This window comes from Aotus nancymaae, unplaced genomic scaffold (genome assembly GCF_030222135.1).
Source record: "Aotus nancymaae isolate 86718 unplaced genomic scaffold, 86718_ANA_hifiasm-v0.15.2.pri h1tg000092l, whole genome shotgun sequence".
In the NCBI taxonomy this organism is placed as follows: domain Eukaryota; kingdom Metazoa; phylum Chordata; class Mammalia; order Primates; family Aotidae; genus Aotus; species Aotus nancymaae.
In genome coordinates this window covers 9,425,574-9,441,816 of record NW_026988507.1, presented here as the reverse complement: position 1 = coordinate 9,441,816, position 16,243 = coordinate 9,425,574, and the positions used below count along the sequence as shown (strand labels likewise).

Genomic DNA, 16,243 nt, shown 5'->3' with positions numbered 1-16,243 from the left:
TACAGGACTGGCGATAAACCCACTGAACACAGAACATTCTCAATGGAAAATGCCATTGAGAAATAGGAAGCAGGAAAGGGGATGGAGAGATCTGGGATGAGTTGGGTGAAAGTGAGTTTTAAATGAGATGGTTAGGAATGGGCTCTCTTATGAAGTAATATATTAATAAAAATCTGAACAATGTTTTCATGCAAAAAACCGAAGAACATTTCAGGAGAGAAAAAAGAAAGTACAAAGGCCCTACATCTGGAGTTCTCTTCATTTACTTGAGGATTCAGGAGAAGGCCCCTGCAGTTTCTCATTATTTTTCATCCTATTAATGCTCGAGTATGCCTATTTTACAATATAAATTTATTACATTTTTTCTTATTAGGAATGCCATTTTACATCTTTATTTCCCTGAATGTAGATAATTTTTACTTCAAGAATAGTTAAGTGTTCACCCAAATGTCATCTCTACTTTCTTTTTTCCCTCCCAGTCATACTGTGATGCTGTTTTCACAGTGCTCCTTTGTAAATTGTACTGAAGTAACAGTTAGTTTTGGACATTTTGCGTTTGATATGATTGTGACTCAATGAGATAAAGATGTTTACTAGAGGAATGGATGCATGAATCTGCAGTGCAGAGTATATCCAAGGTTGGATATAGAAAGATGATCTTATAGGAAGAAGTTGGAACCAGAAGAATTTGTAGTATCACAGATGAGAAAAAGTGATAGGAACGTCAAAAACTAGCTCTGTGATTTTTAATAAAATTAACAGTGAGAGGCTGAAAAAGAATATTTGGGGAGGGAGCTTTTGAGTTCTTGGAGAAGTAGGTTGAAAATAAGAAGAAAATGGAAAAATGATCTGAGGATCACATGTGAGGATCACAGTAGAGAATTTTTAGTTGTCTGTTAAAATTTTTAGGGTCTGTTATTGTAATTAGAGGGAAATGCAGGGTCATAATGATTTTCCATAGAAAAAACTTGAACGTATTTGTATAATAAGGGGAAGTCTGTAGCGAAATAGATGTTGGAAATATAAGATATATAGATAATACTTGCTAAAAAGGGAACAAGAGAAGAAGGATGAATTTTAAAAAGCCTTTCTTGTGGTTTTAACTGAAACTAGTCAGCCTTCAATTAGAACACCCATGAAAATTCAGGGAAATTTTGCAAAGTTACAAAAGTCTAGTAAATTAATATCAAACAATAATTTGTCAATCTTTGGGTGGATTTCATTCCAACTATTAAGCCTCATAGCTTTTTACACTTTCTGTAAGAGCATATATAATTTATGACATTATGTTTGTTTACCCAGGAAACAGATGCTAAGATTTGTGTACAGAAAAGTTATTGGGGAAAATATTCACTATGGACATATTTTCCTTTTTGGCCTTATGCGGAGTTATAATAACTGTTTTTAAAACCTTGCTTGTGATGATAATATCTGACTTTTCTCTTTAATATGAATCACATTTTTCTATTTTGAGGGGGAGAGGGGATGAGGTGGAGGGCAGCGAAGTGGGAAATTTTAAAGTATATCTGGGACATTGTGATGATGCATCTTGGATTCTGTTGTGTATGTGGTATATTTTTTGTAAGAGTATTAATATTTCTTTGGTTTATTTGTTTTGGGAGACAGTTAACTTGGTTGCAGTCAACTCCAAACTCTGTCCCCCTTTGGACAAGCATCTGCTGAAATCTCTGCTAAGTTCTTGTATTAGTTTCTTATGACTACTGTAACAAAATATGACCACAATGAAACAACAAAAATTTACTCTAGTACTTGAAAGAAAAAAATGGCTTAAAATAACAAAAACTTACTCTCTCATGGTTCTGGAGACCCACAAGTCCAACCCGGTATCAGTGGGCTACCATTTAAGAGTTAGCAGAGTTGTATTCCCTGCAGAAGGTCTGCAGGAGACTCTGTTGCTTGCTTCTTCTAACTTTTGGTGGCTGCTGGGACCCCTTGGTACATGGCTGTATTGCTTGCTTATCTTCAAGGGCAGCATCCCCAAATCTTTCTCTGTGGTATCTTCACATCACCTTCTGCTCTGTATAGTAAAATCTCCCACTGCTTCTTTCTTATAAGGATGTGTGTGATTGCATTTAGGGTGATCTGAGCTAGATAATCCAAGATAATCTCTCCATCTCAAGAGGCTTAACTTAATCACGACATAGACTGTCACATAAGGTAACTCTCACAGGTTCCAGGGATTAGGGGAGGAGGAGGGTGCAGACTTTTCAGTTTATAATTTTTTTTAGCTTTATTTGGGCTGCTTCAAGTTTGCCCTGTGTTTACAGAGTTTAAGAGTCAGTTTAAGATTTGGATAGTTTATATTCTGAACTGAGGACTCTCTCTTTCTGGATGTCTATTTTCTAAGATTTGCCTGTCTCACTTCTGTTGTCATCTAGAGATCTGTCTGCTGTTTCTTCAGGACAGAAAGATTGTGCCTTTATTGTTGTTTGAGAGTTAGCCATTCTGTTTGGAATCAGTCAGTTTCTGTATTCAAGACTCAAAGCTGCATGAAATAGGAAGATAACTCCTGTCATTTCCTTTTCCCGCATATATGCACTTCTTCAGTTTCTGCCTGCTTTGGACTACTCTACACTGACCTCAAGTAGATTTTCTTCTCTTTTTCCCAGAGTTTATAGTTTTTATTTATAGGGTACATGGTCAACAGTAGTTACTTCTCTATTACTGAAAGCTGGGCCTGCACATGTTTTTAACATTACATGGGGCATTTACAAAAAGAATGCAAGTTTTGCTGTATAAGCAAAGTCTCAACAAATCACCATATATTGCAATCATTTTAAAATATTTTTCTGACAAAAGAAATTTAAAATTCTAAAACAAAAAGATAAATTAAAAACCTTAAATGACTATATTTAAAATGATGGACTTTTTTTTTTTGAGACAGAATCTTGCTCTGTTGCAATGCTGAAATGCAGTGGCATGATCTCGACTCACTGCAACCTCTGCCTCTCAGATTCAAACCTCAGCCTCTGGAGTAGCTGAGATTACAGGCATGTGCCACCACACATGGCTAATCTTTTGTATTTTACTAGAGATGGAGTTTCACCATGTTGGCCAAGATGGTCTCCTTCTCCTGACCTAATGATCCGCCTACCTGGGCCTTCCAAAGTGCTGGGATTACAGGTGCGAGCCACCGCACCCAGCCAAAACAATGGACTTTTAAATAATCTTTGAGTGACAAAAGAAAAACAAAGATTAAAAATATTTGAACCAAATGCTGAAAAAGAAAAATGGCATTAAAATGTGTCAGATATACTGAAGCACTACTTAGAGAAAATATTATAGCCTTAATAGCAAATATTTAAAAAGAAGACAGGGTGAAAAGTCAATAATGTATATATTTCCATCTCAAGAAAGAGAAAAAGAATACCAAATCAGAACTAAGTAGAAAACGGGAAGGAAATAATAGAGATAAGAGCTGAAATCAATAAAATTAAAACAAAATATATACATTAGAGTAAAATAATGAAGCAAAATTGATATTTGAAATGATTAATAAAATTTCTGAACACTGTAAAAAACAGACAAGAAAAAAGCTGCTGACAACTTATCAATAATCAGGAATAAAATTTAGATTATAAATACAAACCCATAGACATTAAACATAAGGGATATTGTGAACAATTTTTGTTCAAAATATTCAAAATAAGTTTGAATATTTGGTTGAAATGGACAAATTCTCTTCTCTGTTCCTTCTTTGCATCTCTCTATCGTTTTGTGAGGGCAGGATGTCTATTTGGATAGATGACCTTTCATAAAAGCACTGATACATTGTATTAGGCCATTCTTGCATTGCTGTAAAGCAATGCTTGAAACTGGGTAATTTATACAGAAAAGAGGTTTAATTGGTTCGTTGTTCTGCAGACTGTACAGGAAATATGGAACTGGCATCTACGTGGCTTCCAGGGAAGCCTAAGGAAGTTTACAAACATGGCAGAAGGAGAAGGGGGTGCAGGGACATCACATGGTAAAAGAAGGAGCAAAGGAGAGAGGAGAGGAGAGGTGCCACATTGCTTTCAAACAACCAGATTTTGTGTTAACTCAGTGTGAAAGCTCACTTATCACTAAGGGGATGGCTCAAGTCATTCATGAGGGATCTGCTCCCATGATCCATACACCTCCCACCAGGCTCCACCTCCAACACGAGGGATTACATTTCAACATGAGATTTAGGTGGGGACAAATATTCAAACTACGTCATTAGCAAATAGTTTTGAATATGTGTATTGTTTAACTTTGCTCCTCATTTTATGGTATAGTCAACTGAGGTTTATAATTCTTTCCCTATCCTCTTAGTTAGTTATTAGTGGAGGGTTTAGCAAAGATACTGTTGTTTAAATATATTCCCCAAAGTTCCTATATTTGGGGAATTTAATACCAATGCAACGATGTGGAGAGGTGGGACCCTGAAGAGATGATTAGGTCATAGGGCTCTGCCCTCACGTGGGGACTAGTGCTCTTATGGCAGGAGTGGGTGATTGATGAAACAATAAGTTGATCCTTCTTCCTTCCCTTCCCTCCCTCTCCTTTCCTCCCTCTGCCATGGGATGATGCAGCAGAAGGCCCCCACCAGATGTCAGCCCTTTGATCTTAGACTTCCCAGCCTCCAGAACTGTGAGGAAATAAATTTCCGTTCTTCATAAATTACCCAGTCTCAGGTATTCTGTCAAAGTAGCACAAAAGAGACTAAGATAAAAGGTCTTCTAACGCCCAGTCTTTTATCCACTTCAGAGGGTGAAGGTATCCATTATTTCAAAGAGCTATTCAGAAAATAGGATTTTCAGTGTCTATAATGAGAGTTGGTAATGAAAGGAAAGGACATATTAATTAAGGTGGAGAGTGGGAGTTCACCAATAATATCTGACTGCTGACTTTTCATGAATAAGAGCATTGGCCACTCCCCATGAGTTATATGAGTTGAAATAATTTGGAGGACACATGGGCTATGAACTAAGGAGTAACAAGTCCTTTTGTTGTATTATACATTGATTTCTATTACACAAATGGGGCAACATGAAAGAGAAATCAGTGGACTCCACTGAGGAATAATAAATGTGAAGATATCCTTGCAATATTAGCATGTGTCCTTTTCTGTAAATTTACTCTTTTGATGCACAGCAGTTACTGCCAAAGCTAGGATATTCGAATATTAGTCTTAATCCCACAAAATATTACAGTGACTCTGCATGAGTAGCAAGTTGCTGCTGTTGAATATATATCCACTATTTAGTATTCAAAAACTATTTGCCCGGCTTGGTCTCCCCACCATGTGGCACTAATTGCATGTGTGTGATGTGAATGTGTGTGTGAATGTGTGTGTGAATGTGTGTGTGATGTGAGTGTGTATGTGTGAATGTGTGTGTAAATGTGTGTGTGAATGTGTGTGTGAATGTGTGTGTGATGTGAGTGTGTGTGTGAATGTGTGTGTGAATGTGTGTGAATGTGTGTGTGAATGTGTGTGTGTGTGCGTGCACGCGCACGCCTGCTTGGTGTACTACTCTTCCTGTTGCCTGCATTCCCAGTTGGCTATGTAAAAGCTAGGTCAGTGGGCTGATGTGATCTTTGAGATGCTGCAGGCTGGGTTTAGCATGACAGTCTTTAAACCAGTAGGCAGAACATTGGTTACCTTTCTACTGTGGTAATTGCAGCTTAAAATATTAATTGGAAAAGCCCCCTTTTCCTTACTCTCCCCCTTTTTTGCATTATTGGGCATGTTAGAAACTGTTCTGGGAAGCTTTGAGAAGTGAGGAAATGGTGGGCGGGGCAGAGGAGAAAGACAGGGAGTGCACACTGTGGAAAGCTGCACTGTTGCTGTAGTTTCCTTTCCCCTCACTGAGATGTAATCACTAGTTGGAGGAAATTGGAATGTTTGAAGAAGAAGGGCCAGTGCAGGGTAGAAAAAGGTGGGGGAAGACAGGAGAATTCAATAACAGGGCCAAGGGCAGTTTAGCAAAGCAATGCCCAATAAATTGTACTATGGAACTCGTAAGTGACTAGGGAGTCAGAGCCACTCAGGGGACAAGGCAAAATTTTTCTACTGTTTCTTTTGAAGATCAGCAGACAGGTTCTATGCCAGACTTTCAGATTGGAAGCATGCAGTCTATTTTTTCTATAATTCCCTTCTTCCTCTTTTTAAGGGCAGAAGTGCTAGTTGACCACCCATTTCCAACAGCTTTGTTCATACCTCCACACCAGTCCTAATGACTCTGATCCTATACTCGTGAGGCAGACCTGAAACTTACAAGCAAGTTGAGGCTGAGCTTAATTTCTAGTTAAAGTGGAATACTTCCACATGTTTTTATAGATGATGGAAGATGAGTATACCAACTGGATCAGTCCTGAAAACATCAAAAGTCTGGGTGATACAGGGAGGAAAAATGGCAGAAACTCTGCTGGAAGCAATACCAAAATAGTATTTTTCATGTGGTAGAAAAAGTAGTGAATGGATAGTCTTAAGACCTGGGGTCTAGATGCAGCTTTCCCTTAACTGGCCGCATGACCTTGAGCAAATCCTGTCCCTCCCTCACAGAATAATGAGTGGAATTCAATAATTTCTAAGATCATTAAAATCTTCACATTTTAGAAACCATACATTTGTCGGCAAATATACATTAGATGTCTCTAATATGCCAAGCATTATATATACACCTGTAGTATTTTATTACCTTTGTTTCTGAAGGACCATATTTCTCTTCGGTTACTTAATTTCCTCATTGTGAAATGAGACTAATGCTGACTCTCCTGCTTATTTTAGAACACAGAGGGAGATTGTATCTGAAAGTGATTTGGGAAATCTAAAATGTTCTGCAGCAGATACGTTTGATATATTCATTTGTATTCTGGGAACATATGTACAGGTTTTTCTTTCTGAGATAATAAGCAATAACCTGAAAACACTCTGTTTTACTTGAAAATGTATGACATGCCTGATCCAGATAGAGATTATCCTAATACTGTTCTAGAGTTGTGTGTTCATATACACACAAAGCTGCTAATTAGATCACAGTAAATGCACAAAGTAACATTGTCTGCTTGAAGAATAAAGAATGTGCTCTATGAGAGCTTGTCTATTTTATTCATCATTATATGTATAATAGTAATATTTATTGAAGCAATGAATGAATTAAGCAATGAAAGAATGCAGATAGCAGATATTTCTTTGGTTTTCTTTTTATTATCAATTTCAATTCTTGTGTCATGGTCAATGTTTAGGTATTTTCTTTGATACTTTTCTTTCCCTCTGATTACCTCTAAAGGAGGGTATTTTGAAGCTCATTTTGACTCAGAATAATTTATGTTTAGGAATCAAAAGATGTTCGTTTTGCAAACACCCAATCCTTACTAAGATATATTATTATTGCATTTGCTTCCTGAGATCATCTTTAAAGTGTTTAATACATTATTCTGCTTTAGTTCTGTAGCACCTAACACAGGTTATGGCACTAAATACGTGCTCAGTAATTCATGAATGATTTGTCCAATAACCGGTGTGAGTACCTGGGACAGAGGCACATGACTAATAGGAGTATTGTGTAAGAAATGGCAAAGGGGTTAGCCGGCTGGGTGCAGTGGCTCATGCCTATACCCTCAGCACTTTGAGAGGCTGAGGCAGGTGGATCACGAGGTCAGGAGATTGAGACCATCCTGGCCAACATGGTGAAACTCTGTCTCTACTAAAAATACAAAAAAATTAGCTGGATATGGTGGCATGTACCTATAATCCTAGCTACTCAGGAGGCTGAGGCACAAGAATTGCTTGAACCCAGGAGGTGGAGGTTGCAGTGAGCCAAAATCATGCTCCAGCCTGGAGACAAAGCAAGAGTCGATGTAAAAAAAAAAAAAAAGAATAATAAAAAAAAAAGAAAGAAAGAAAGGAGAATTCCTTTCAGTGTTAAGATGGTTGTCACCATACAAATCATATCTATTTGTTTACTGTAAATTTTCTCCAGGGTCCTTTCCCATTTTCAAATACATGAATCGGATTCCTTCAGTATTATAAAGAAAATATTATGAAGAGCCTTACCTGATAGTAATAACAACCATAACCACTAAGTAGAAAGTCTACATTTATTTATTTATTTATTTATTATTATTATTTTTTTTTGAGACGGAGTTTCGCTCTTGTTACCCAGGCTGTAGTGCAATGGCACGATCTCGGCTCACCGCAACCTCCGTCCCTGGGTTCAGGCAATTCTCCTGCCTCAGCCTCCTGAGTAGCTGGGATTACAGGCACGTGCCACCATGCCCAGCTAATTCTTTTGTATTTTTAGTAGAGACGGGGTTTCACCATGTTGACCAGGATGGTCTCGATCTCTTGACCTCGTGATTCACCCGCCTCGGCCTCCCAAAGTGCTGGGATTACAGGCGTGAGCCACCGCGCCCGGCCCGAGAGTCTACATTTATTAATAGCAATGTCATCTTCTCTAACAGTTGTCCAGTGTCCCAGGCCTATCATAAGCTCTTTGAGAATGAGTTGTGTCTTATGCTCTACACTTAAGATGGCTACTTAATTTAGATAGAAGAAGAATGTGGTTATTTGCAGGCAGGAGGCAACTTGATTCCTCACATGGCACTGTACTAAAACACCCTAGGCCCTCAATTTTATTTGTGGTCTTTCTTGCAACTTCCTTCATTTAAGGAGTCTCTTGAATTCCATGACTTCCAGATTCCACCTGAATAAATAGTGGAGATGGCAATTGGGCACGAAGTTATTTTACCCTGTCCCCTTCACATAAAAGGCAGGCTTGGGTTCACTTAGGTTTGGGGGACGTAAACATCCTCTCAGTGTTTGAGTACCAAAGAAATGATGAACTACTATCAGTAGAAAAGTAACAGATTGGTTAATTATCAGTCAGTCTGGTGGCGATTAAGACTTTTGCCACAAATTGAACTTCCCCAAAGAAAATTATCAATCAGTCTGGTGGTGATTATTTTAAGACTTTTGCCACAAATTGAACTTCCCCAAAGCAAATCTCTCATGCACTTTGGACTTAATTTCTTTTACCCTTTCTTGAGAGGCCATTATGCAGTGCTTCCCTATCTAAAACACTGTTTCTACCAGGGGATATTTGTGGGTTTTCTGCATTACAGACTAAGCAATTCAGTCTTTTCTCTAGAAGAAAAACTGTTATTATGTTACATCTGGGCAAAAATGGAAACTTAAAAAAAAAACCTCATACCTTTTTATTTTCCTGCGTGTGTGTGCGTGTGTGTGTGTGTGTTTTCCACGTATTTTATTTCCTAATCGAAACTCATTCTTCTCTATGAGGCGCTGCCCTGATATTTTCGCCTCACAAATCTCCCAGAGCAGATGGTCCCTTCAGGGAAGCTCAGGAAAGTGCTGGGTGTTTGGTCATGCCTGGCCCCTCCCTCCCTCTTGGGGCCTCAAATGACAAGTCATCAAACCAGTTTCCCTCCTGCACGGGGTCTTTGATCCAGTAGCAGCAGGTTTGGGTTCCAGGCACTGCAGACACCCTTTGCAGTTGGGTTTAGCAGCTACCCAAGTCTGCAGCCTGCGCTGGTCCTGGGGGTGAGAGTGATATCCCTGTTATCCAATCAGAGACGCGGGTTTCACTGCGGTCCCCGCCCCACTTTCCCCGCTGCCCCAATAACGGCCCTTAAAGGCCGGGCTTCTGCTGTCAAGTAGCCAGGGTGGGCTCCGCCGAGGCGAGGAGGGGTGCCGGCGGGGAGATGCGCTCCCAGGTGTTTGCAGTGGAAGTGGGAAACCTGTAGGGTATGGTCCAGCTGGGCCGCACCGAGGCGAGCAGGAGCAAGGAACAGGTAGGAGGCAGGACTTTTCCTTCTTTGCAGATAAAATAAAGAATGCGCATTTCCATGCTGTTGCTTCCCTTCCCCCAGCCCCGCCCCGCCCTCGTCACCCCCAAATCTCCTGTGGTCGCTGCAGCTCTCGCCGTGAAGTACTGCACTGGAAGGACTGGGGGTGGGGAGGTGGCTGGGGTGCGGGGAAGCAGGGGTGCGGGGTGCCGGAGACCGGGGGTGCCGGGCAGGGCGGGACGGCAGTGCCCTAGGAGAAGGCTCCGAGCCCGAGGTCAACTTTCCTTTCCGAGGCTGCAGCCGCCAGCGCCGGGAACTCGCCCTGGGGATGCCATGTCTCCTTGACTGGGGAGGGGTGGGGAAGCGGAGGGGTCAGCAGCCCGGGGCCAGCCGTTCTTCGGCTCCCGACGCCGGCCCGCACCTGCCCATCTTCGCCATCCCACCTGGGCGCCTGGCTAGCCCATCCCCGAAAACCTAGGAGCGGTTGCGGAGAGGGGAGGAAAGGAGTTGTTTGTCCCCTGGCCCCTCTGTTAAGCTCTAGCTCCCTTCAGGAGAGGGGGGTGGGGAAGAATCCCTGCAACTCGAAGGGCACGTTCCGATTAATTACATCTCCGCCGAGAAGGCACCTGCCCTCAATCTGCGGCAGGTGGGAGGGGAGAGACCGCGGAGCCGCTGCCTCTTCCCTCCTAGCCTGGCGCTGTCTACTGGAACCACCTTCACACCTAGTTTCTGAAAGGTGGGTTTGGCTTCAGGGATTCCCAGGGAGTCAAGTGACTGTGCCCGGATGGGCTCTGAGCGGCTGCGAGGCTGCCTCCCTGGGTGACCGCATCTGGGTAGTAGGTGTTGGCTCGGTGCCGGGTCCTGCTGGAGTCAGATTGCTGGGAGCTGTAGGCAGAAGAATTGCAGAGAAATCCGACGCTGCATCGCCCTCCGGGACTGATGACAGCCTGCTTTGAAAATTCCTGAAAAATTGGGATGATAAGAAGGAGGGACAGGGGAGAGCTGTGACCTTTCCTGATTTATTTATTTATTTTCATGCTAGACCGGGCATGGGCATTCGTATGTGTGCTTGTGTGCACATCTCCAAGGTGGAGCTATATATAGCTCCTGCATACCCAGCCCGGCTTCCCTGCTGCTGAGCCGGCTGCCTTGGCCTTCTCAAGCAATCTGGAAGCACTGAGTGGGAGGGGCAAAAGGGAATCCAATTCTCCATTGGGGGAAAAGCCGGAGAAGAGGGATTCAGACTGCTGAAACCCTGCGTGAAATACTGTTTTTCTAACTCACGTAAAGATCAATATTTCGTATTTCGTATTTTCAATATTTCATGTTTTCAGTATGTCATATTTCATGTTTTCAAAATGTGCCAATGTGATCTTCTTCATTTCGCCGCATTTTTTGGTTTCTAAGTGTACATATAAACCTTACCAGCCCAAAGTGAAACACAAATCAAATTAATGCAGCCATATCTGGGATATTTTATTAGATATTATCAGCATAATGGTTTAGTTATTTGGTAGTAAATTTATTTGAGTGATAACTTACAGCTAACAGCATTTGGGGATCTGGAAATGGATCCACCTACTTTCCAGGACTAAGGAACTGTTAGAACGCTTTCGGGGGTAGATTTGATGCATTTCATTGTACATGTTTTACTTGTGGACCTGATATTTAAATTTGTCGCATCTATTTGTACTATGTGAACTTTCTTTTATAGATAGATGTATGTGTATTTATCTTTGCCATTCCTCAGAATTATTTATTCCTGGTGACAACCTTTCCATTTTCACAGATGAAGAAACTAAGATTCAGAGGACACAAGTGATCGGTTTAAAGTCTTCTGAAAACTTAAACTCTAATATTCCAACAAGCTGCTGTGTAATTATACCGCATAGCAGTTTCCCCTTAAATAGAATATTTTTTTTAGCTTCCTACGATTTTTGGTCCTGGCAACAAAATGTGGCCAGTGTCGACACCAGGAACAATATAAACCAAGTTTATTCAGTTATATTCTGACATGTATCCCTACAAAATTTAATTGTGTTTTTAGAACAAAATTCTAACTTGCCAAGTCATTTTGAAGATAAATGATTTAATCTACCGCCATCACAGGCAGTGGGAGCTAGCTTTTAATTTTGCTCTGCAACTTCCTAATGATCTGATTTGGAGCAAGTTAATTAAACTCTGAGAATCTGTTTACTCATCTTCAAAAGGAATTTTATAGCATTGAATTTTCAGATTGCTATGAGGGTTCCATAACATGTATGCATGTTTCTGTCATGGGGATAGGTACATAGTGGGTCATTAATAAATAGGGCTACTGGTAATCATAACAATACATTGCTATGTATCAACTAAATGGATTTTAAAATTCATGGTTCTAACAGAATGATCACTCCTCTTTGGAATCTCTAGTACACTACTTTCACTTGGAAACTTAATCATACTTAGTCTTCATTTGTATGGCCGATTTGTTTTCTAATTAGGAAGTACTTCGCAGAAAAAGACTATGCTTATAATCTTTTTGTAGACCCCACCACATTGAACACAGTCCTATGATAAGTAACCTTAAAGATTCTTGTTCAGGAAGCGTCATCCTAAGAAACTGGACATGTGCTGTAATGATTTGGGGATAAGTTTTTGGTAGAAGACTATGCATTGGGAGGAAACTTCCGTTGGCTTTATGATCCTCTCCATGAGAAGTAATGGATGAAGTAAAGTGTTTCTACATCCTACCATAGATGATTCAGTTTTCCAGTAGGGGTTATAACTGTGTACTGGGTCTCCATATCCTCTTGTATCTTGTGTCCTTTGAGACCAACTAGAAACAGCTGAAATAGACAATTCATATTTCTGCATATAAAATATGCCCTGTAATTGCCTTATTTCAAAAAAATCAACAAGTGGTTTGATTTCTGTCTACTTCTACATGTAAATTGGCCGTGGTCTGTGTCAAATCCCACAACCTATTCTAACTCACCAGTAAGCTCCTCCTCCTCAGTTCCGATATTTGTTTTCTTTTTATCGGTGTATTACTCATTGTTCTCTTCTGACCTGCCATTTTCCATATTGTCCATCTTCTGCTTGAAATTTTGCTCCTTGACACCGCAATGCTCTGGTACACGTTTTTCCTTAAGTTTTCTAACGTTATGTTCTTTGTCTCCCTTTTGTCTTCTCTTTCTACTTCTAGCTTTCAAGCAAATCTCCCAAATTGATGACAGTTTATCTTATTGAAAATAAAATTCTCCTTCTGCATTTCCATTCCTAATCTCCATCCCATTAGCCATTTCCTTTACACTTATCCTACTGGCTAAGAGCACAGACTTTGGGAGGAAGCCTGCAGGTGTTGATGTTTATGTATCATGATGCAGTTAAGTAAACACAGCAAGTAAATTAGGGATTATCATTGCACTTACGTGGGAGGACTTTGCGATTTTTAAAATATTAAATGAGATATTGCGTGTTAAACTTTCAAAATAGGATTTGGCCCATGGTAATTACTCATAAAGAATAATAGAAGTGGTGTTTATAGCAATTGTAATGGACACGGTGAAAACTGGTTTTGCTTTTTCCCCATCAATAGGCATCATTCCTAAACTGGGTTTTATCAATGGAGGCCACAACTTTACAGGCTTTCTGTTTGTGGTCTGCTACTTTTTAAGACTTTCTTTCCTCTATCTCCAAGAGTTCACCACATATTCAATAATTAATTCATTTTAATTTTCAACTCTGCTTTGTATTTTTCTCTGCTTATTCCAGTGCTGGTTTCATCTGGCACGGCATGCCTGGATGAGTGCAGTAGGCAGGTTATCAAATCTTCCAGTGTATAAGTTTATCTGCTTTAATCTAAGATGCCACATATTATTGGTATAATGTGTTTTCAGCATTTATTAATGCTTCTACTTTGCTTTGAATTGTTCACTGTCCTTTAGTTCAAATCTTAAGGAGCACAGACTTTGGAGCAGGAGACTCAGGTTCAGCTCCTGACAATAGGACTGATCAGTTGTGTGTCCTTGGAAATGTAGCAGCAGGAGAATGGGGCATTATTTCACTTTGATGGTATGAGTGACCTACTGTGTAACGTTCCATTCAAAAGTCTATCTTTTTAATATTAAATTAAAAGTAACATTTTATTATTATAAGGAAATCTAGCATCATTAAAGAAAAATTGGAAATAAAGAAACATCCACCAAATTCCACAATACCAAGAGATCCTATTTCAGTTATCCATCTTATTTCTATTAAAATAAATAGATATTTTTCAATTATAGATTTGAGTTTATAGTGAGCATTCATTTTTGTATTTAGCTTTTGTAACTTAAGATACCATAAACATTTATTCATTTCATTTAATATCCTTACTAGCCATGTTTTTATGGCTGTCAATATTCTATCATAGATCTTTAGGTTGTTTTCAGTTTTCCACAGTCATGAAAATGAACCTATGTATAACATTAATATTTGGATTTTTGATCATTTCTTTACAACAACTTCTTAGAAGTTACCCAGGCAAAAGTGTAACTATTTTTAGCTTCATAAGGCTTACTGCCAAATTGCTTCCCCCAAAATGTATGTACAGATTTATACTCTACCAGTGGGTGTACCAGTTTGGCCACACTCTCGTTAACACTTGGTATTATTTTTAAAAATTGGGATCATTATGACAGTATAAATTGTGTATCTGGTTATTCTGAGTTATGTTTCTATAATTTTGGATGAGTTCAAAATGTTATATTTATTGGTTCTTTATATATCTTAATTTGTGAATTTCATTTGACTCTACTGGAGTGTTCGAATTTTCTTCATGTAATAGAAAATATGTGGTATACTGCAAAAATTTTCTTCACCTTGTTCTTTGCATTTTAAAAAATGTTTTCTAACATGCAGAAATTTATAGCTTTACTATAGTTTATAAATATTTGCAGTAGTGTTTCTTTGTAGCTTTCAGGTTCAAAAAACTTTCTGCCACTTAAGGGGAATTGAGTATAAAACAACGCGTGATGGTGCTATTGCCTGAACTTCCTTCTTCTAAAAACAATGCGTGATGGTGCTACTGCTGAACCTCCTTCCCCCTTTGAAGCGGAATCTGGCTTATGTGTGCCATACGTATATCCCAGTGCGAAACGGCTCCTGGGGACACATGAAACACAGTCTATTAAGACCCCGTTATTCTTTAGGCAGCTCTCCCATGAAGTGAATAGTACCTTAATTCTTTCTGAGCTACTATTGTCCATTTCAAAAGAGCCACAGGGCAAAATGCACTATAGAAGATATTAATGGCCAGGTTACTCAGCCAGAGCAGGGCACTTTGTACAATTATCTGAATGACTCAGGCACTAAATCTGCTTCTGCCAGGATTATCCAGATGGTCCTTAATTCACTAGATAATTGTTCACCCCTGTGCTTGATTTTGATGGTGTAGACCTGAGCATGTTATCGCTTTTCCTGCACTGTTTTGTTACTACTCTAAATACTTACAGCTGGTTCTATTAGTTTCTTTTATGAGAGGCAGGTTGCCTGGTTCTTCAGAGCATAGGTGTTAAGAGTTATGCAGAGCTTTGCGTGAAACCGAGCTCAGCCAGTTACAAGCAGTGTGAGTTGAGGGAAGTCACTTAAATCTTTTTACAACTTTGTTTTCTGTGTAAGAAACTGATATTCAGAGTTTAAAGTCCCTATTTCGGTCCCCTCTCTCATATTCGCCTTCTCCTAAGTACATTCTATATGTCATAAAATTGTCTTTCTAGAGCCAATCTCATATTCTTCCTCTGCTGAAAATTTTTTGATGTTAGTTCCCCATTTCTTCTATTAATAAGATGTCTGAAGTCTTCTGCATTGCACTTAAAGTCCTTTATTAAATGGTACCTGGTAACTTCTCTAAATTCATTTTCTCATTAATCAAACATCTTCCATCTCTAGTCTCCCACAATGTCAGTCACACTCAACTGTTTGCCTCCTCCTGAGGCATCTTGTTTTCTCTTTTCTCTCACCACCCTCCCATGTTCCCCAAATTCTGTGTTTTCTTGTTGCTTTTAACTGACCTAACCTTTTTATGCCTTGGGTCAGGTGCCACCATTTCTTGGAAGACTTCCCTGAACTTCCAGTCTTAAATTTTGACTCCCATAGAAACCTGCAGATATCCTTGCCTTAACACTCACCATGCTACATTGTACTGACTGTCTCTTTTCCCCACTGTAAGTCCCTGAGGATAGAGATCCTATGTTATTTTCTTTTGTGTCTGATAGAGGACCTGACCTTAAGTTGATACTTAATAAGTATTTCCCGAAAAAATGAATAAAAGAAGGTTAACACTAAATTAGTTTTTAGGATTTCAGCAAGTGCAGGATTCATATCTTTACCCTGGAAACCAGTTAATAAAAACTAAAAACTATGTCAATCTTCACAATATTTCAAAAATTAACTTCTTGATTTTGTTGAATTATACAGGATAAAT

General features: G+C 39.5%; 1 protein-coding gene across 3 annotated transcripts in view; it reads left to right on the top strand.

Moving 5' to 3' along the window:
• Positions 1 to 9,646: 9,646 nt before the first annotated feature.
• CNTN1 (contactin 1) overlaps positions 9,647 to 16,243 on the top strand; it is a 385,274-nt gene continuing 378,677 nt past the window's right edge. For 2 of the 3 annotated variants that reach the window (XM_012465626.2, XM_064369834.1), the window contains exon 1: positions 9,671 to 9,801. The gene's annotated coding sequence lies outside the window, so the exon portion shown is untranslated. Of the gene's footprint in view, positions 9,802 to 16,243 lie in introns of all 3 variants that reach the window. The other variant, XM_012465628.3, reaches the window with a different exon arrangement.